The sequence below is a fragment of the Lepidochelys kempii genome, chromosome 2 (genome assembly GCF_965140265.1).
Source record: "Lepidochelys kempii isolate rLepKem1 chromosome 2, rLepKem1.hap2, whole genome shotgun sequence".
Classification (NCBI taxonomy): Eukaryota; Metazoa; Chordata; order Testudines; family Cheloniidae; genus Lepidochelys; species Lepidochelys kempii.
The window spans coordinates 188,604,729-188,626,206 of NC_133257.1; the positions used below are offsets into that span (position 1 = coordinate 188,604,729).

General features: G+C 39.4%; 1 protein-coding gene across 3 annotated transcripts in view; it reads left to right on the top strand.

Moving 5' to 3' along the window:
* The window catches only part of ULK4 (unc-51 like kinase 4), a 388,751-nt gene that overhangs the window by 174,898 nt on the left and 192,375 nt on the right, over positions 1 to 21,478 (top strand). The window lies entirely within an intron of this gene.

Sequence of the window (21,478 nt, forward strand, 5' to 3'; positions counted from 1 at the left end):
GGGTGCTTAATTAATCCATATTTACAGTTGACAAGTGGCCTAATTTTCAGAGGTTTTGAATATTCATATCTTCCTTTAAATTTGTTTAATGCCTCTGAAAATCAGACTGCTATGGATTTAGATATCTAATTTATGCACCCAAGTTTGAAAATATTGATACGTGGTTTGATTCCCAACTCTGTAATTGTGCTTGAAAATATCTTTTGTGACCATTATTCCTTTCGTGAATCTTTTCCATTGTTCCATATGCTCCATCTAAGATATTATCTTTCATCTGTGAAAGGCAAATTACCACTTTTTAATCTCCTGTTTTTCTTTCCCTCTTCAAATGCCCTATTCTTATGCATTTTTTTATGAAAGTCTATGCACACCGACTTATGCAGACAATACTGTAGCAATACAATTTGGTAGAAAGAGTCCTGCCAATGTAGTTCTGTCCTGTTCTGTGCAAGGTTCAACAAACATAATGTTCTTAAGTGTCCCCCTCCCCATCTAACCTGTGCCTAAAAAAAAAAAAAAAAGACAAATGTTTTTAAAAACAAATATTTTGGATAAGTATTTGGATCTGGAAACCTTTTGTTAGGTACTTTTGTAAGAGATTTTACATAGACAGTTTTCAAATATGCATTTGTAATGGATAAAAACAACTTTAAAGCAACTGTAGGCAACAGGTATTTAGGCTGTACTTTTAAAGAAAATCCTATTGAAATCTGATTGATTACAGACTAAATAGTTAAATATTTCTGGATGTTAAATAGATTTGCAAATAAATATAGGACACTTTCAGACCCTGGTCCCAAAAAGTGTGACCAACTCAAGTAGTTTATGGCAATTTGCAACTCGGGCACCATAAAGCACCGTGGAATGTTTCAGTGTATTGTCCTTTTATAGAACCCTCTAAACTGCTTCAAACCTCTCTGATTCCAGCTGTTATTTGGTACTGATGCCTTATTAACCTCTAGCTACTACAGTGACTGGTGAACTGAAGATGCATTTATTGAGACAGCTACCCTGTATCAAGAAACAACTACATGGAAGTGTTTATAATGCTTTATCCTGTTTTTTTCCCTATATTATGGTAAAAATTATTGAAAGTTTAGAGAAATTTTGGTTTTTTATGTAATAGGGACTCACTAGTGGAATTTTCTGCCACAGAGGGAACTAAAATAGGTGTATTCTTTACATGCCTCCTTTTCTTCAATTTTTGAACATTGTTTCATTTCTGTGTCAATCAATATGAAATAGTCAAATGCTGTTAATAAACCATAAATCCATAAGTCTGCTCTCACCGGGGAGATGAATTTTAGAAGATATACACTTGTGTTTGTAAACAGTTGTTGCAGAAAAATGTCCTATATTAGTCATGGTCCTTGGGTTAGGTTTGTGATAGAATGAACTGTATTTCCTGATGAGGATGTGGTGGCCGAACGTCCAGGGAAATTAAGAAAACAAAAAGGTTTTAGGAAAATAAACAAGATGTTTGAATGTGGGATAGGTAGATAGAATAGGCAGGAAGTAGAGCAGGAAGGAGGAAGAGAGAGACGGAAAAGGAATGGTAATGTGTTTCCATTGTATGTATCTAGGATTTTGGGCCTGAATGTGCATTTACTTGCATTAAGTTGTTAATGGTTCTACTGAACTCAGTGGAGTTATTAGTATAAAACTGAAGTGAGAATCAGTTAGGTCCTTGGTACTCACTTCTGTTGGGTGGTTTCTGGAGCAATTATGTTTGGGGAGTGGTTCTTTGAGTCTGTCTTCCGACTTTCATTGACTGAAATGAGCAATAGGAAAAAATTAATTTATTTTCCTTAACAGCTCAGATGAAAACACTCCCCTTTTTCCTTCTTATCCTTTACAGTCCTGCCATGAGCACTGCTGCTACGCACTAAATAGATTAAAAATGAACTAGAAAATTGTTTGAGTGGCTTGAGATTTTGAACAATTTGAATACAGTAAATGCAGTACTTAACTGCAATTTTATTGCATTTATACTATTTATACTACCACAGGATTACATTTATTGTGCAGATAAATAGTACCATTTTCTATTGTTGAAATAAATCTATTGAGCTTCTAATTCTTTATTACAATTCATAAAATATCACTGTAGCTCAGGCTTTGGTTATCGGAGCAATGTTGTAGCTCACCATCAAAAGCTCTTTTCTGGGGGAGAGGGGGTGTACACTTAACAGTGTTTGTGCAGGGTAGATATTTGGATGCTGTCAAGGTTCCTCCCCCACTCTGAACTCTAGGGTACAGATGTGGGGACCTGCATGAAAAACCTCCTAAGCTTATTTTTACCAGCTTAGGTCAAAACTTCCCCAAGGTACAAAATATTACACCCGTTATCCTTGGACTGGCCGCTACCACCACCAAACTAATACTGGTTACTGGGGAAGAGCTGTTTGGATGCGTCCTTCCCCCCAAAATACTTCCCAAAACCTTGCACCCCACTTCCTGGACAAGGTTTGGTAAAAAGCCTCACCAATTTGCCTAGGTGACTACAGACCCAGACCCTTGGATCTTAAGAACAATGAACAATCCTCCCAACACTTGCACCCCCCCTTTCCTGGGAAATGTTGGATAAAAAGCCTCACCAATTTGCATAGGTGACCACAGACCCAAACCCTTGGATCTGAGAACAATGAAAAAGCATTCAGTGTTTTACAAGAAGACTTTTAATAAAAAATAGAAGTAAATAGAAATAAAGAAATCCCCCCTGTAAAATCAGGATGGTAGATATCTTACAGGGTAATTAGATTCAAAAACATAGAGAACCCCTCTAGGCAAAACCTTAAGTTACAAAAAAGATACACAGACAGAAATAGTTATTCTATTCAGCACAATTCTTTTCTCAGCCATTTAAAGAAATCATAATCTAACACATACCTAGCTAGATTACTTACTAAAAGTTCTAAGACTCCATTCCTGTTCTGTCCCCGGCCAAGATGACTACAGACAGACACAGACCCTTTGTTTCTCTCCCTCCTCCCAGCTTTTGAAAGTATCTTGTCTCCTCATTGGTCATTTTGGTCAGGTGCCAGCGAGGTTACCTTTAGCTTCTTAACCCTTTACAGGTGAGAGGAGCTTTCCCCTGGCCAGGAGGGATTTCAAAGGGGTTTACCCTTCCCTTTATATTTATGACAGATGCTGACTCACCCTTATAATCTGTTTATAGTTGGGTAATATTATTTTTTTGATCCTGACATTACTGGATGGTGGGTAGTGAGCTTCTAGGTGCTACAGTACATCTTTATTAACTGTTCATATTTTTAATTTAGTCTTTTTAATTCGAGTGTATCCAATGGTAATATTGGAAGGTGGATTCTTAGTTTCCAGGTTCTGATTTGACTTTAGCAATCTTGCTGATTTCCGTCAGTTATTTTCACTACTGGATATCTTTTTATATTGTTATTTTAATACTTAATGATGAATGCTACTTTCCACTGAGTCTGTCTTATCCAAAATTACATTTCTCCCATAATGCTTCTCTCTTCATAGGGTGACACATTTTCTTGTGGCTTGAAAAAAAATCAGTAGAATGGTTGTAGATTTGGAATATGTAAATGAATGGGTTATTTTTTCTTATCTCATTGCCCCCAAATCTTCCAGAAATGACTCCCCTTACTATTCTGATTCTGAACTAACAAGTTTTTTCTTGTTTAGCAAATATGAGTTGTTCTGAAATTGCCTCTATAAATTGAAGAGTAAATTGTGAGCAGTTGAGATATCAGCCCAGACAGTTGTAATGTGAATTTAGTGATTCTGTCCTGTCCTAACTGTAAGTGTGTGTGGGGGGGGGGGCTTATTAATACAGCTTATACAACTTAACAAATAATAGTGTTTGTAGATCTAGATTATATTAAACTGATTTTTAAAAACACATTAGACTTTTTTTTTTCTTTCTATTTCTCTTGTGGTGTCACTACAAGGCAGAATTAAGTTTGGGTGCCCTAAATGTGTATTTCTACAGCTTAATATGTTTGGATTTCTTTTACCCTTTACTCTTAATTTTCTGGTTTTATAATGCTTCCTTTTGGAAAAATTGCAGCATAATATTTTAGTTAAACTAAACTGGTATACTCTGTCTTAACTCCATGCTAATGTACTTCTAAAATCTGGGATGCTGATTATTGTTTATTTGCATACATGAGCTGAGCTAAGATTCTCACCTAGTCACATGCCTCCAGGAGCTGAGGCATTCAGAAAAACATCAGATATTGTAAAATTCGCAATGAAATGAAATGATATTGTAAAATTCGCAATGAAATGTCCCCCAAAGTTGGGGACACTGCCTATTATTCTATTGTTAGTCATTCAAGAAAAAAAAGGAGGGAAGAGTATCTGGTACCAGATATGAAAGTTTTAAAGGACCTATTTTAAAATAATGTTAACTGTAAATACATTAATATATTTATTTGTCAGTTCTCAGAAATTCTGTTCCCAAAGAGTAAGTTCTGTAAGTTTGGGAAAATACATTGTAGTCTTCATAAATAACAAAGGCTGAATGTGTGGTTCAAGTACAAAATTCAGCCTTAACTAATGAGCTGCAACCAGTACTTTCATAATACGTCATCTGAAATGACTGAACAGGTTTTAGAAATTGAAATGGATAGGAAACCTCTTTGTGTCATCTTATCATGGACATCCCTTCCATCAATATCACATCATGTGGACACAGCAGGCTAGATTGTCTTTGACCCTTATGTAGGTCCACCATGAGGGTGGCAGTGAAGGAGGGAAGAAAGGAGCCTCTCCAATTCCCCCGCACTTCTCACAGAGTACGGACAACACCAAGGAGACACATGGCAGAACAGAAAAATGTTCAGAAATCTTCCATTTCTAAGGGCTTGTCTACATTTACTGGGGGATTGACAAGCAGCTATCAATGCATCGACGGTCAATTTAGTAGATCTAGTGAAGACCTGCTAAATTGACTGCAGATCATCTCCCATCGACTCCTGTACTTCATTGGATCGAGGCGAGTAGGGGGAGTCGACGGGAGAGCGTCTCTCATTGACATCGGGTAGTGTGGACCCCGTGGTAGGTAGATCTAAGCTATGTCGATTTGAATTACGCTATTCACGTAACTCAAATTGCATAGCTTAGATCGAACTTCTCCTGTAGTATAGACAACGCCTGAGTGTTACGAATTTAGTAGCTGTGAAGATGATTGATGGATCAACTTTGTACACACAGTAGACTGTCGTGATTACTTAGAATCTCTAACTCTTTATCATGATTTCTTTGAAACCACCCATTTTCAAATGTCATTTACACCACTTTTCTTATCCATGCATTGTCCATTTAGAGACTATTAAATGCACATTTCAGCATCACTATTAGTAGTGGGTTGATCCTGTTCTCATACATCATGATGATTGCTTTTCCTAGTTATTGATTTTAAAAGCAGCTATAGTAGAGTTTGACCTTTTACCTTTAGAGTTGAATGTTGAGATGATAATTGCTTTTGAGTCAGGAGATGCTCCATTTAATCCAGTGCTCCTGGTATCAGCTATTTTAAAAACTTCCATGTGAAAAGGAGCAATTTAGATTACAAAATATCCATGAACAAACAATATTCTCTTTACACTTGAAACAAAAACTATAAAGTTTTGGTTCCTTGCTTCCATATTGAACTGATTAATGGATGCTTATATTAATTGTCTAAAAAGCGCTTTATCCTGATCTCCCAAATTGTAAGCCATTGTATATTCTAGTTTAAAAATATAGTGTTAAATTTAAAAAAATGACCGGTTAGCTTCTAAATTAGAGCTTTGTTTTTTCTGTGCTCTCTGCCCTTTTGAGTTATTGCAATGAATTTAAACAAATATTTGGAGAGATTCCTAATAATGAGCAACCCTATCTGGTTTGCCCACTAAAATTGGAGAATGTTCAGGTGCCAGTCTTATTTAACTCAACAATAGGATCAAATCTTAGATTCACAACACATTCAGAGAAACTAGGTTTTCTTAAAAAGAAAAGGAGGACTTGTGGCACCTTAGAGACTAACCAATTTATTAGCACAGGACAGGACTTTTTTTTAAATCATTGGTCTTATGTCCTCTGCCTTGCAGCACCAAACCCGGATTGGATATTTGACAAATTACAAAACATATAACTAACATCCTAGTCTCCTCTTCTCCAGAGACTCTGTCTTTCAGGAGTAGATTAGAAACACATACATACATACAAGTAGTCTTAATATGTTGGTTTTGTTTATCTCTTGCAAATTTTAGAACAGAGAGCAAAATTTCAGTTTCCACCTCCCATTCCAAAAAAGATTGGAAAAAGCTTTAAATCCTACAAAATATCAGGTAGCACAATGCCTAAGAATGTCTTCTCAAATAATTGGTAGATATCTATCATTTCAACTCCATGTTAACTAAGTGTGTCGTGTCCCCGTCCCCTCCGCAAATTTCCTCTGGTGTGTGGGTTTTTTTTTTTTTTTTAACAACATTTAAGAATTGCTCGATGACAGATTTCTCTGTGGAGAGTTTAGGCTATGCAGAAATGGAGCCCTCTGTTTATTAAATTATTACCTTCTGAGGCTTCCTCCTTTCCCCTCCAGAGACTTGGCTGCCTCTGTCTTCCCATCACAGAGAGAGATCTCATGGGGATGGGACAGCTAAAAAAAAGAATTTTAGTAATTTTTATTTTGGAGATGTGATCACTAGGCCACAAGATAGGACCCTTTCGTTCTTATCTGGCACTCTTCCATTTAGCCCAGACCAAGCCTGTCCCTGCCTTCTCTCTAAACCAGATCAGCCCTTCTTCTGTCTGTCAGTAGTCTCTCCTCTTCTTCACCAAGAACATATTGTGTAAGGAATAGAGTGAATAAGGTAAGACTTGCCAAACCATAGAATATTATTTTGGGGTGGGTTTTTTTGGTTCTTTTAAATAATGTCCTTCAGGCTGCCTCCTTGCTCCATGTTATATGCTGATCTTTGGGAGATTTAAAAAGAAACGAAGATAAGTCTGAAATCAATTACTTTACACTTATTTAGGGCATTTAGCACACAGATCTATAATTTAAGGTAGTTTTTTAAAATTGTACTTGTATGTCACCTTTACAAAACACCCTGCTGGATCTGGATATGTCATTAACAATACATTACTTACTTTAAGCAAGTGGGAAATTGGTGGCAGAGGATGGCTTATTTGCTAGCTTGGATCTATTTCATGGTCAGTGGCAGCATGGCAGCTCCCTTGGTCAGTGCTCTCTCATCCCTCACATTGCGCTGATCATCTCCGATAAGAATAAAAGAGCTCAGTTCACATTAAAGACTGACGGCCCGCAAAGTTTCATTTTAATAATGCTATTAGAGAGCCTAGTCCTGTCATCTTTACTTGCTCAAGTAGTTCTATGAATAGGATTATCTATGTTGGGATATCCAGCACTGTTAAGAATTGCAAGATATTGTATTATGTTTTTTAGTTATCATGTGGCCAAAAGTCTTTGAGAGCTGCCCATAAGTGTGCTTCTCTCTGACTAAGGTCTGGTCTACACTATGAGGTTAGGTCGAGTTTAGCTGCATCAGGTCTATTTTATAAGCAATGCGGCTACACAACCAACCCCGTTCCACCGATCTAAAGGGCTCTTAAAATTGACTACTGTACTTGTCCCCGACGAGGGGAGTAGCAATTAAAATCGACCTTCCTGGGTCAAATTTGGGGTAGTGCAGATGTAGAGCTGTCCAATTCTATGGTATTGGCCTCTGGGAGCTATCTCAGTGTGCTCCAATATGACTGCTCTGGACAGCACTTTCAACTCGATGCATTAGCCAGGAACACAGGAAAAGCACCAGGAACTTTTGAATTTCATTTCCTGTTTAGTCAGCGTGGTGAGCTCAGCAGAACAGGTGATCATGCAGTCCCAGAATCGCAAACGAGCTCCAGCATGGAGCGAAAGGTAGACACTGGATCTGATTGCTGTATGGGGAGAAGAATCTGTGCAGGCAGAACTCTGAACTAGCAGAAGAAACACTGATATATATGCCAAAATCACACAGGGCACGGTGGAGAGAGGCTATACCAGGGAGACACAAACCAGTGAAAGTTAAGGAACTCAGGCAAACCTACCAAAATACAAAGGAGGCAAACCATCACTCCGGGTGAGAGCCCCATACATGCCACTTCTGTGATCAACTGCATGCCATTCTAGGGCGGAACCCTACCTCTACCCCACCACTGTCTGTGAACACCTGCAAGGGGGGAGTCTCACGCAGCACATAAAAGGATTTTGTGGATGAGGAAGAGGAGGAGAATGTGCAGCAGGCAAGAGGAGAATCCGTTCTCCACAGCAGCCAGGACCTTTTCATCACCCTGGAGCCAATACCCTCCCAAGGCAGGTTCCCGGACCCTGAAGGTGGAGAAGGCACCTCTGGTGAGTGCACATTTGTAACTACACTACAGGGTTTAAAAGCAATAGTGTTTAATGTTTGATTTGCCCTGAAGAATTGTGATGTATTCGCGGCCTGTACAGCTACTGGGAAAGTCTGTTAACATGTCCGGAGATGGAACAGGAATCCTCCAGGGACATCTCCATGAAGCTCTCCTGTAGGTACTTTGAAAGCCTTCGCGGAAGGTTTCTGGGGAGGGCTGCCTTATTTCGTCCTCCATGGTAGGACACTTTACCATGCCAAACCAGTAGCAAGTAGTCTGGAATCATTGCAGCACAAAGTACGGCAGCCAATGGTCCTGGGTTTTGATCGCATTCATGCAACATTCAGTCTTTATCTTTCTGTGTCAGCCTCAAGAGTGATATCATTCATGGTCACCTGGTTGAAATAGGGAGGTTTTGTAAGGGAACATTAAAAGGACCCCGTTCATTCTGGGCTGTTTGTGCTTGGCTAAAAGGGATCATTCCGGAGAACAGCCACGTGGTAGGAGGAGGGGTGTGCTGCACATCCACCCCAAAACCGCAGCCCCGCCTTTTAAACAGCAAACCCAATCGGCATTGCTTGCTATGGGAAAGGAGAGCACTGAAGTTTGAAACAATTCCCACATGTTATGAAGGCGGAAGAAGCCAATCCCTCATACCCTTTGGCTTACCTGGAAGCTGCCTGGAAACCGAATTCTGTTGCCCAGCCATATATGATGTGTCACCATACCAGCAGGTGCTCAATATAAAAGGCAAAATGCGACCTTGTACCTAAAACACATCAGTCTGCTGTGAATTGCTTGATTCACTGTAAAAGAATCTTTTGTTCTCAGAAATGTATCTTTTTAAATTGTACTCTCCCTTTTTATCCCCCCTGCAGGTGCAAATGTTTCTATGCTCCCTGTATCAACTCCGTCCCTGAGATTATCATAGATTAGAAGGTGAAAAAAACACACTTGCAGTGACATGTTTTCCAAGCTCATGCAATCCTCCCGCACTGATAGGGCACAGCTGAATGCATGGAGGCATTTGGTGGCAGAGGCCAGGAAAGCATACAGTGAGCGTGATCAGAACACGCAGGAGGGGATGCTGAGACTAATGGGGGAGCAAACGGACATGATCAGGCGACTGGTGGAGCTGCAGGAAAGGCAACTAGAGCACAGACCCACACTGCATCCATTGTATAACTGCCTGCCCTCCTCACCAAGTTCCATATCCTCCTCACCCAGATCCCAAGAACTCGGGGGGTGGGGGAAGGAGGAAGGCTCCGGACACCCAGCCACTCAACTCCAGAGGATGGCCTAAGCAACAGAAGGCTGTCATTCAAACAGCTTTGATTTGTAGTGTGGCTACAATAAGCAGTGTGGCCTTGTCCTTCCCTCCTCTCTCACCCCACCCGGGCTACCTTGTCAGTGATCTCAATTTTTTTAATAAATAATGAGTGAATGGATTCAAAACAATAGGGACTTTATTTTCTTTGCCAGCTGTGGTTGAAGGGGGAGAGGGATTGGCCTACAGGGAAGTACATTCAACAAAGGGGGCGGTTTTGCATCAAGAACAAACACACGCAACTGTCACACCATAGCCTGGCCAGTCATGAAACTGATTTTCAAAGCCTCTCTGATGCACAGCGCACCTAGCTGTGCTCTTCTAATCGCCCTCATGTCTGGCTGTTCAAAATTGGACACCAGGCAATTTGCCTCAATCTCCCACCCCACCATAAATGTCTCCCCCTTACTCTCACAGATATTATGGAGCACACAGCAAGCAGCAATAACAATGGAAATACTGGTCTTGCTGAGGTCTAAACCTACTCAGCAAACAGCACCAACACCCTTTTAAATGTCCAAAGGCACATTCTACCACCATTCTGCACTTGCTCAGCCTATAGTTGAACTGCTCCTTACTACTGTCCAAGCTGCCTGTGTATGGCTTCATAAGCCATGGGAGCAAAGAGTAGGCTGGGTCCCCAAGGATAACTACTGGCATTTCAGCATCTCCAGTGGTAATTTTTTGGTCTGGGAAGAGAAGAAGTCCCTTCTTGCAGCTTTTCGAACAGCCCGGAGTTCAGAAAGATGCAAGCATCACGCATCTTTCCCGACCATCTCACATTGATGTCAGTGAAACATCCCTTGTGATCCACCAGTGCTTGCAGCACCATTGAGAAGTACCCCTTGCAGTTTATGTACTGGTTGGCAAGGTGGTCCGGTGCCAAGATAGGGATATGCATTTCGTCTATTGCCCCACCACAGTTAGGAAAACCCATTGCAGCAAAGACATCCACTAGGACCTGCACATTTCCCAGAGACACTAACCTTGTTAGCAGAAGGTTATTGATTGCCTTGGCTACTTGGATCACAGCAGCCCCCGTAGTAGATTTGCCCACTCCAAATTGATTCCTGACTAACCAGTAGAAGTCGGGTATTGGAAGCTTCCACAGAGCTATCACCATTCGTTTCTCAACGGTCAGGGCAGCTCTCATCTTGGTATTCCTGTGCTTCAGGGCAGGGGGAAAGCAACTCACAAAGTTCCATGAAAGTGGCCTTATGCATGCGAAAGTTTCGCAGCCACTGGGAATCATCCCATACCCGCAACACTGTGTGGTCCCACCAGTCTGTGCTTGTTTGCTGGGCCCAGAATTGGCGTTCCACTATATCAACCTGCCCCACTGCTGCCATGATGTCCCAATTGCTACATCCTGTGCTTTCAGGAATGTCTGTGTCCATGTCCTCCTCACAACAGTCCTCATGCTGGCGGTTCCTAGTCAGGCTCTGCACATACTGTAGGATAATGCGTGAGGTGTTTACAATGCTCACAACAGCAGTGCGCAGCTGAGCAGGCTCCATGCTTGCTGTGCTATGGTGTTTGCATGGATAAATCAGGAAAAAAGGCGCGCGATGATTGTTTGTTGTTGCTTTCAAGGAGGGAGGGAGGAGAGACTGACGACATGTACCCAAAACCACCTGGGACAATGTTTTAGCCCCATTGGGAGCTTAACCCAAAATTCCAGTGGGCAGCGGGGACAGTGGGATAGCTACCCACAGTGCACCACTCTGTGAGTTGATGCTAGCCATAGTATTGAGGACGCACTCCGCCAACCTATTGCGCTTAGTGGGGACATACATGATCGACTGTATAAAATCGCTTTCTAAAGATCGACTTTTGATAATTTTACACGTAAGGAAATTGCTTCAAATGTGGACTGTAAACATTTGTCCAAGTTTCAGGCTTTGAAGTGCAACTGTAAAGTTTCAAATAGTCAAATACAAAAAAAAAAGCCTCTGAAAATAATTACACATGTAGTGTAAATATTAACAAATCCTTAATTCTCATATAGTGACGCTACTGAGCACAGCTATAACTCAGTCTTTTGTGTGTGTGTGTGTGTGTGTGTGTGTGTGTGTGTGTACATGTACAGAACAGTCTTATCTTAGATCATTTTATGATCTAGAAAAAATCAGAATAATTTTTTGTTAAAGCACAACCTGAAAATGAACATTGTCTTTTACAAACTTCTATACAATTTTTGTTTAATGTAAGTTCAACATTTTAATGAAGTTTGGGTATAAGAAAGATTAATATTTTGTTGTACTCCCTCTCTCTGAAAAGCCTTGTGAACCTGAGAAGCACTAAATCGAAATATTTTTTTGCTTTTATATTTTTAATTTCCAGTTGGATACAAATCTTAGTAGTCTTAACCTTTTCTTCTAATAAGTAAATATTAAGTTATTGTTGATCTTTGTACAGCTGGTATTTCAATTTAGTTGAAAATGTGCCATTAGCAACAGATTCCTGGGTTGCCAAAATATACAGTCAACTTCTGTCAAAAACATCAAAAAAGTAATATTGTCCTTTAACAACAAAAAAGCTATATAGTAAATGTTTTAGAATCCATAAGGGGGCTTAATTTTGCCAGACTCTTTCATCTGTTCCATTTGTGATAACTATTGAACTTTACTTTAAACTGAAGAATTTTATGGAGCATAATATTTTTTTAAAGTTATTGAAGTAAGATGAAGTAATTGAAATGAAAAGTGTTTCAATTCAGTGTAATTTCTGAAATTTGAGATATGAAGGTGAGGTTTAGCAAAAATTAGCCTAACCACTTGACCATAATTAAACGGCACTGTTTTATTTCCTTTGATGTCAAGAGTTTTATAAATGAATACTGTGATTTATATAGACATTCCAGCAGCACATTTCTTGAAAAGAACATTTGCATTTTTTCTTAACCCTTTTATTAAGTTTCTATTAAGATTTTCCCCAAAGTCCTAGGTGCTTTTGCCTCTGAGCACATAAGCAGTTGTTATTCGTAGCAATGATCACAGCAGGTTTCTGAAGTTAACAGCTTTGCTTACTACAGATACCAGAAAGGGAGGTTTGTAGAATTCAGAGCATATTACTAATACGGTCAAAACTGTATCTGACATCTGCAGCCCATCAGTTTTCACCAATCATAGCTTCTCTGATTTTGTGTGGGTTTCCACAGTATGGAAACCAGTATATTTTTATTTTTCTGATTTGAGCCCTTAGTGGTAGATGGTTTCACACTGAGTTGAACAGGAAAGTCTCTGATTACTCATCAATGTGTCCATATAAAAACACATTGTTCCACAGACTGAAATTAATGATAGACTGCATTATAATTCTTTTGCAACCTACAACATAGAATCAAGCAAAATCTGTTATTTCCAAGGGGCCAGATTTATAGGCAGAGGCTAGAAGAAAATCACTATTTAACTTGATCTCAACATCAGGATTGGAACAATCCTGGAAATATTGGGATGGATAGCAATGTTTATCTGGGCACTCTTCCTATCATTTGTCAGTCTGGAATGGTGTAATGCAATGCATTACAGTTCCCAATTTTCACAAATACTCCAAGTCTTGGGCTTTCAGCTGTTCTGACTGTGCATCTACAATGTTGCAAACAACATACTGGTAGATTAACTCACCAGGGATGAAATCATGGTACTGTTGAAGTCAGTGGGCAAGATTTCACCCCAGGGAGTCAATTTACTGTGATATTAGAAGTACTTGTGGCACCTTACAGACTAACAAATTTATTAGAGCATAAGCGTTCATGGGCTACAACAGACTAACACGGTTGCTACTCTGAACCTGTGATATTAGAAAATCAAGAAAGACAGGAACCAGTTGTGAAGAGGGGCCAGGCCCACGAGAGAAGTTTTATTTTAAAAATTTCTTTTGGTCAAAACCAAGCTTAGATATTTATCTAGGGGAAAAGTTCTGTTCACCCTTGGCAAAAACATAAACAAACAGATTTCAACCACAACAACTATATTGTGCAATGTAAATCATAATTTTGGGGGTAAAATGCCAGAAGATTTTACAACTAAGGGAAAGATAGCAAAAAGCTTTACATGCAAAAATATTCAGCCATTTCTAGTGAGAAGCCAAATTATTTATGATTTGTGTTTAAAAATAAGAGACAAAATCTTATATTTAGTACTCAAAGAAACAGGAAACCAGTACAATCCCAGTAAGGCAGAGGTTTTATGTTGCTGCTGTTTACTACATGCCACAGTTTGTGTTCTGCATGTACAAGCTGCAACAAGGGTATCTCTTTTCCCACTTAAGCGATTTTACTTGCTTTTATGTTTTCTTCTTGTTTTGCATAATTAATGCTGGGCAACTACTCCATTCTCATGGATATGGAATGTTTAGGGCAGATAATGTATATGCTATGCGACTAATTTTTTGAGGTTTTTTTGTTTGTTTGTTTGTTTTTGTTTTTTTAAGAGGAGTAACTTTACTGTTCTCTTGCTTTTGTGTGGCATCACTGAGCAACTGTTCTGCTGTAGACTTGGGTGGATTACAGTAATCCTTATGTAAAAACATGCTTATTATTTGATTTTATTATTTATTACTATTAAAATATTTATATGGAATGGTAAACGTTTTGGAAATAGTAAAGTGACAAGACGTACTGAGAAATTGGAGTGGGGGGATGGAGGGGAAACATGGGAATATACTTTTGCTTCCAATAAGGAGGGGAATACCTAAAAAAACAAAACAAAAAAAACCTCCATCCTTTCTAAATAAATTACAAAGATCTGAATAATGTAAAGTGAGCAATTTTTGAAAACAAATTAATTAAAATAGAGATTATTTTGGATTAGTGGGGTTGTCAAGTTTTTCCCAGTCTATCCTCCTGCTAATGTAGAAACTTGCGTTTGTGGTTCACAGCTGGTAAAAGACATATTAGTTTCCTGCAATCTTGTACAATTTAAAAAAAAAACAACACTGATCAGGAATGAGCATAAGAACTCTGTTCTGGGTCAGTAATCATGCTGAGCCACTTGGCTAAATAATTGCTTTTTGCTGTGACACCCCTCTGATAAAACATGAATAAAGAGGAATTGTGAGTTTATTTGGAGATTTAAAGTAAGCCTCTTTCGTTTCAGCATATACTTACAGGAGGCTATTAGCATTTCAGCGTCTGATACCTTATAGCTAAACACTAGCACTGCTAGTGCATCAGTAGATTCAATAAAAAAATCTACTTTTTATTGTACTTTTTAAAAAGTACTTTTTATTTGTTCTCACACACATAGATAGTTGTAGCAAGTATTAGAAACAAAAATGTCTGAGATACGACATTTTTATTTTTAACTCTCCAAACTCCACTCCCTCATGTACCCACTTTAAGAACAACCTGTTTCTCCCAGATAACTCTCACCTTCATAGTTCATCATGTACTTATGAAAGATCTTAAAAAAAAAAAATTGCCCCCAGCATTTCACACTAAATTATAGAATAGCTCCCACAGCAGTTCATCCACACCAGACTGAGTTTTTTGTGTTTGCAGTTCTATCTGGGAGAGAGTTCAGGGATGGCTCTTATATCTCATCCAAATCTTTCACGTTCTCTCTTTACTCCCACCCCTCTATCACCCTCACGCAAAAGAGTAAAGCACTCCGTTGGATACTAGAGATTTAACAAGTAGAGATACAGTTTAGGAAATATTCTATGTCCAACGTAATAAGATTCATTTTCTGTCTGCTTGAAGGCCCAAATTCAGTCCCTTACTTATTGCGGGAGACGATTGGAGGGTTAAAGTGGAATTGCTGAGAAGTTTCAAGAGTGGGAGATTTGGAAAAAGTACACTTGAGCAAATAGTTCTAAAATAACCGGGGACCAAAAAGACAATCTGTTCACAGTTTGCTCCTTGAAGAGTTAAAGGATTTAAGCCTATCTTTATATTAGTCACAGTTCTGGGGAGTACCTTGATTTATTCATTTTTTTTCCTGAGGAAAATTAAAAGGCCAGCTCATCTGCTGCAGCTTGGAGCAGCTATTAGGCTTGTGTGTAAATTCATCCAGTTTTGCACACCAATCCTGTGGCTCCTCTTCGTTATGCAGGATCTGCTAGAGCACACTAGTGTATCTGAGGGCTGTTCTGATTTGTTTGTGATGCCAATGGCCCTCAGGGGGCCACTGCAGCAGCGTGGAATGTCCAGGTGCATGGATTTCCCAGACATGCATCCTTGGGCCCAGTCATGCCCCCTGCTCCAGCTGCAGGGAGTGGTGGGACAGAAAACAGGGGACATGCACAGTGGGCCAGTGCAAAGCTGCTCTAGTGTACCAGAGGCTATCACTCAAAGTCTGTATTAAATACGTTCATTATTTTTTTTATCCTCACATCTTGTTTCGATTTCTGTCCAATGAGACCATGCCAAAATTATTGTTCTCTGCAATCAAATTTTATTCTTGTTTTTCTTTGGCAGAGTTGTTAGTTGAGGGTGATGTTAACACTTAGTCAACCAGAGCTGTGGCAGAAGGAGAGGCGGCTTCAAGCCATTTTCTTGTGGTGAAATTGTGAAGAAGCTACTTGGAATTCATTATGCACATTTATAAATATTGTTTTCTTGGCATTAGACTGCAAAGTGATTCTAATTTTGGGTTGTGTATGAGTGGAGAGGCTTTTTAGCTTTACTCTTCAATTTTTGCAGAAGGTTATAGAGCAAGCTCTAACTAATCAATTCCAGTAACATTTATTGCAGAACCAGAAAATTCTCTATTCTAATACCAGGGCATCCTTGTTACAGGCTCTTGACTGTAATTAACCTACCCACTGGTGCAAAGCAGCCGTAGTTGGTTGACCTATGGGGCAGAGCAAACCTATCTGAGACTTGTCTGAAGGTGAATTAAATGGGATGGTTTGCTTTGGATTTTCTTTTTTGTACAAATATTGTGTTTAATAATATGTACATGTATTTTATTGTTGTTGTGTGTGTTTTATGAATAGAACAGCACTTACATCACTTAATCGCTAAAATATAAGAGCTTCTAGTGTGAATCACAGAAAATGATTAGCGAAACTACACAATTTGGAACAGGAAGTGAAGAATAAATTAGCTAATTTAAATTGAAGGGAAATTAGGTAAGATAAATATAACTATTCAAGTTGGAATCTGCCCACGACATTGCCACCTCCATTCTTGTGAAAAGTGCGGTCGGATTTTTAATGGCTAAAAGAAGTCACCTTTTTTCTTTATCGTGTATATCCATCATCCACAAGGTAGAATCCCCAGCAGCACTGTGTACTCCAGCAGCACTCCAACTCAGCACTGGGGTTTAATACTAACTCAGAGAGAAAAGTGCCATGTCCAGCATCGCTTATAAGAGCATATACGTAGTCTATGAGAACTGATAGATTAAGGTTATGAGAATTATGTCTGCATCTGTGTAACTTTCATTGAGATGGAAATACTTGTTTGTGAACTTTGTTTGGGAAACAGGTAGTATTTTGAAACAAAACAATTGGCTCCTCTGGTATCCTTCAAAAGTTAGGAAAGGGAACTGGGACTTCCCTCCAGATTATAATCCTTAAACTCCTATATAATTAATGTCTCACGGTATTTTCCATGTGCCTATTGTCTGTAGTACCCATCATTCTAGTAGCTGAGCGTCTAACTACTTTACCAGTGATGTCACCAAAATAGCTTGAGAGATCACCTTATAATATGGGGAAAGCCAAAGAAGGGGGAAAAGTAGAAATATATAAAAGCAATTTCTAATTTTGATATTTGCAATGGGGTTTTACTCTTCTAATATTAACTTGCCTATATAACTAGAAGTACAGTACTAAGGATGGAATAATCCATAGGTCCTCATAGTTCATCTTCCTGCTTTGTGGTAGACAAGCTCTGTTTTTCTGCAGAAATACTTGACTGTAGTGCTGGATATTAAGTATATGTCTTTGTTCTAAACTTAGTGACCCCCTATCATTGTTTCCAACTGGGTTGTCACAGATTCCTACATGCTGGGGAATTCTCAGCTGGCAATTAGTTTTTGGCTACTTGAAGATATCTGTTCTTCATATAACTGCTTCAGTATCTTCTTAGACTTATACTGCTATGAAGTAAACTCATTCAAACCTTACCATAGCAATGCCTTGTTGTCTTATTTGCCATGTAATTATGACCCCCAGAAAAAATGCCTCTGCTACTATACAAAGTAACAGTTGTAACATGAACATAAAATCATAGAATTGTAGTGCTGCAAGAGACCTCGAGAGGTCATCTAGTCCATCCCCTCAAGATGAGGCCTTGCCAAGTAAACTTAGACCATCCCTGACAGGTGTTTGTCTAATGTGTTTTTAAAAACCTTCAGCGACAGGGAGCCTTCCTTGGTAATCTGTTCCAGAAGTTAAGTAATCCTTATAGTTAGAAAGGTTTTCCTACCTAAATCTCCCTTGCTGCAGATTAAGCCCATTACTTATTGTCCTCCCTTCAGTGGACATGGAGAGCAATTGATCACAATCCTCTTTAAAATAGCTCTTAACATATTTGGAGACTGTTCTCAGGTCCCCCTGTCTTCTTTCAAAACTAAACATGCCTGTTTTTTTTACCTTTCCTCATAGGTAGGCTTTCTACACCTTTTATCATTTTTGTTGCTCTCATCTGGACTCTTGCCAATTTGTCCATATCTTTCCTAACGTGTGAGGCATAGAACTGGACACAATACTCCAGCTGAGGCCTCACCGGTGGCAAATAGATGGGACAATTACCTCCTATCTCTTAAGTACGACACTCCTGCCAATATACCACAGAATGTCTCTTTTTTTGAAACTGTATCACATTGTTGATTCAGATTCAATTTGTGATCCATTACAATCCCCAGGTCCTTTTCAGCAGTACTACTACCTAGCTGGTTATTCTCCATTGTTTAGTTGTGCATTTCATTTTTCCTTCTTAAGTGTAGTAATTTGCACTTGTCTTCATTGAAATTCATCTTGTTGATTTCAGACCAATTCTCTAATTTTGTCAAAATTGTTTTGAATTGAATATGATGCTGGATATTAAGTATATGTCCTTGTTTTAAACTTAGTGACCCCTATCGTTGGTTTCAACTGGAGTTTGGATTCTTCCATGCTGGGGAATTCCCAGCTGGAGATTACTTTTTGGCTAATTGAAGATGTGGTGTCATCAGCAAATTTTATAAGCATACTCTCCACTCCATTATCCAAGTTATTAATGAAAATATTGAAGAGTACCAGACCCAGGACAGACTCCTGCAGGACCCCACTAGATCATAGAATAACAGAGTTGGAAGGGACTTCTGGAGGCCATCTAGTCCAACCCCCTGCCCAGAGCAGGACCAATCCCAACTAAATGACCTCCCAGTTTGATAACTACTCTTTGAGTATGGTTTTTCAAACAGTTGTGTTCCCAGCTGAAATAATTTAATCTAGATCAGTGCTTTTCAAGCTGTCTGATTTGGGGGACTGGCAATTTTTTTCCCCAATGTGCACGCAGACCGGCAGCCAATGGCTCACGGACCGGCACCAGTCCGTGGACCACCACTTTGAGTAGCACTGATCTAGTTTGCTTATGAGAAAGTCTTTTGTGTCAGAGGCTTTACTAAAACCAAAATATACCAAACCTATTGCTTCTCCCCATCCATTAGGCCAGTAATCCTGTCAAAAAAGGGAATTAGGTTATGGTTTGGCTTTTTTTTTTTTTTTTATAAATCTGTGTTGGCTATTACTTTGTCTAGGTGCTTAAAAATAGATTGTTTAATAATTTGTTCCAGTATCTTTCCAGATATCTAAATTAGATTGAGTGGTATACAATTCCCTGTGTCCTCTTTGTTCCCCTTTGTGAAGGTAGTATGTTTACCCTTTTCCAGTCCTCTGGGACCTCATCCATCCTCCAAGAGTTCTTGGAGGTAATAGCTAATAGTTCTACGGATTGGTTCAGCTATTTCCTTAAGTACCTTAGGATGAATTTCATCAGTTGCCATCAATTTGAATACATCTAACTTATCTAAATATTCTTTAACATGTTTTCCTATTCTGGCTTGTGTTCCTTCCCCCTAGATGTTACTATTAATTGTGGTAATCATCTGGTCACAGTTAACCTTTTTAGTGAAGAAGGAAGCAAAATATGCATTAAACACCTTAGCCTTTTTGATGTCATACATTATTAGCTCTCCTTTCCAGCTAAGTAGTGGACTTCCCTTCATGTTTCTCTTGCTCCTAATGTATTTATTAGACTCCATTCTTACTGCCTTTATTATCCCTTGCTAGGTATAACTCATTTTCTGCTTTAGACTTTCTGATCTTGTAACTTCATGCTTGTGCCATTCTTTTGTACTCCTCCTTAGCAATTTGTCCATGTTTCCACTTTTCGTAGGATTCCTTTTTGATTTTCAGGTCATTAAAGAGCTTGTGATGCAGCCATATTGGCCTCTTACTATTATTCTTACTTCTTAGTGGTGTTAACATCTATTGTTTAGAATTCTAACATTTAAACTATACATTCATTTTGTGCTCCTGCTTTCATTAATTTTTAAATTTGTCTATAAAAGCATTTGCTCACCTGTTTCTTCCAGTCAATGTTCCAGAACAAAAGTACAGAATAATTAGGAACTGACTGGAATGCAATCTGATATATTAAGCATGAACTCTTAAATTGTTTCGTAGGTCTCCAAGCCAATTTCTCTTTTATATGTTGAACTCTGATTTTCCTAGAAGACATTTATTGGTCATTGCATTGCTGCCCCTCCAGAGGGGATATTTATGCTGTGTAATGAGAAATGAAAACACAGCCAATCCTATATTTTAAATAAGAGCCTGTGACTCCATCAGCTGTTACAGTACCACAAGTGTTTTTGTTTACACATAGTGGGTGTATCCAGAAAACAAAATTGCATGTACTTATCATGAGTCTTTGGCATTTATTAAAAAATATGTGCCTGCTCTTTGGCAGCCACAAAATGCATCCTTAGACCTTGGGTAAAATTTTCAACAGTGACTGAAGTCCTTTTTCAAAAGGGGCTTAGGCCCTTGGAAGTTTGTCTCATTGCAAGTTAGTGGCATTTAGGCTCCAAAGTCACCTCAGTGCTTTGGAAAACTCATCCCTTTTCTACAGTGGGGATTTGTCACACTTCTGTTAATCACTGGCCAGCCAACAATGTAGCTGCACCAGTGCAAACCCCAAGCGTCGTCAAGAAATCTGCAGTTTTCATTGATGGAGTTTAGCCCAGTGTTCAAGCAGGATGCATGTACAAAAGTATAATATTTGGTAACCAAACTGATTTAGAAAAATAGAGTGCTGGCATTGTTTTGCTGTTCTGCTCGTCCAACATAGGGTGTGATGCTGAAGTGCTAAGCACCTGTAATTTCCATTGATTTCAGCAAATTCTCTTTTTCTCTAGATTCAGGGGCATGCACAAGGGGGGCAAGCAGGGACATTCTTCCCCCCCGCCCGAACCAAATCTCCTTGTGTCCCTGTACCCTGGGGAGGGAGGAAGCAGCAGGGCAGCTGGCTGCTAGCTGAGCTCCTCTTCCTCGTCTTCGTCCTCCCCTTCAGGGGCACCATTTAGGGAGGATGGGGGGCACCTGCCCCCCTACAAGTTTTGTACTAGAAGTCTGCTCCTGGAGCATGCCCTAGCCCCACGCAGAGCTCTGACCTGTGGTCAGTTTCCCCTGCTGCACTAGCTCACCCACCTATCCACAGCCATCTGCCTTCGCCAACCAGCAGCAGCAATGATACGGAGTGACAGTCCTCCTAACCAGTAGTAGTCTTCTACTACCCAGGACAGCCACCCCAGCTGGAGTAACAAG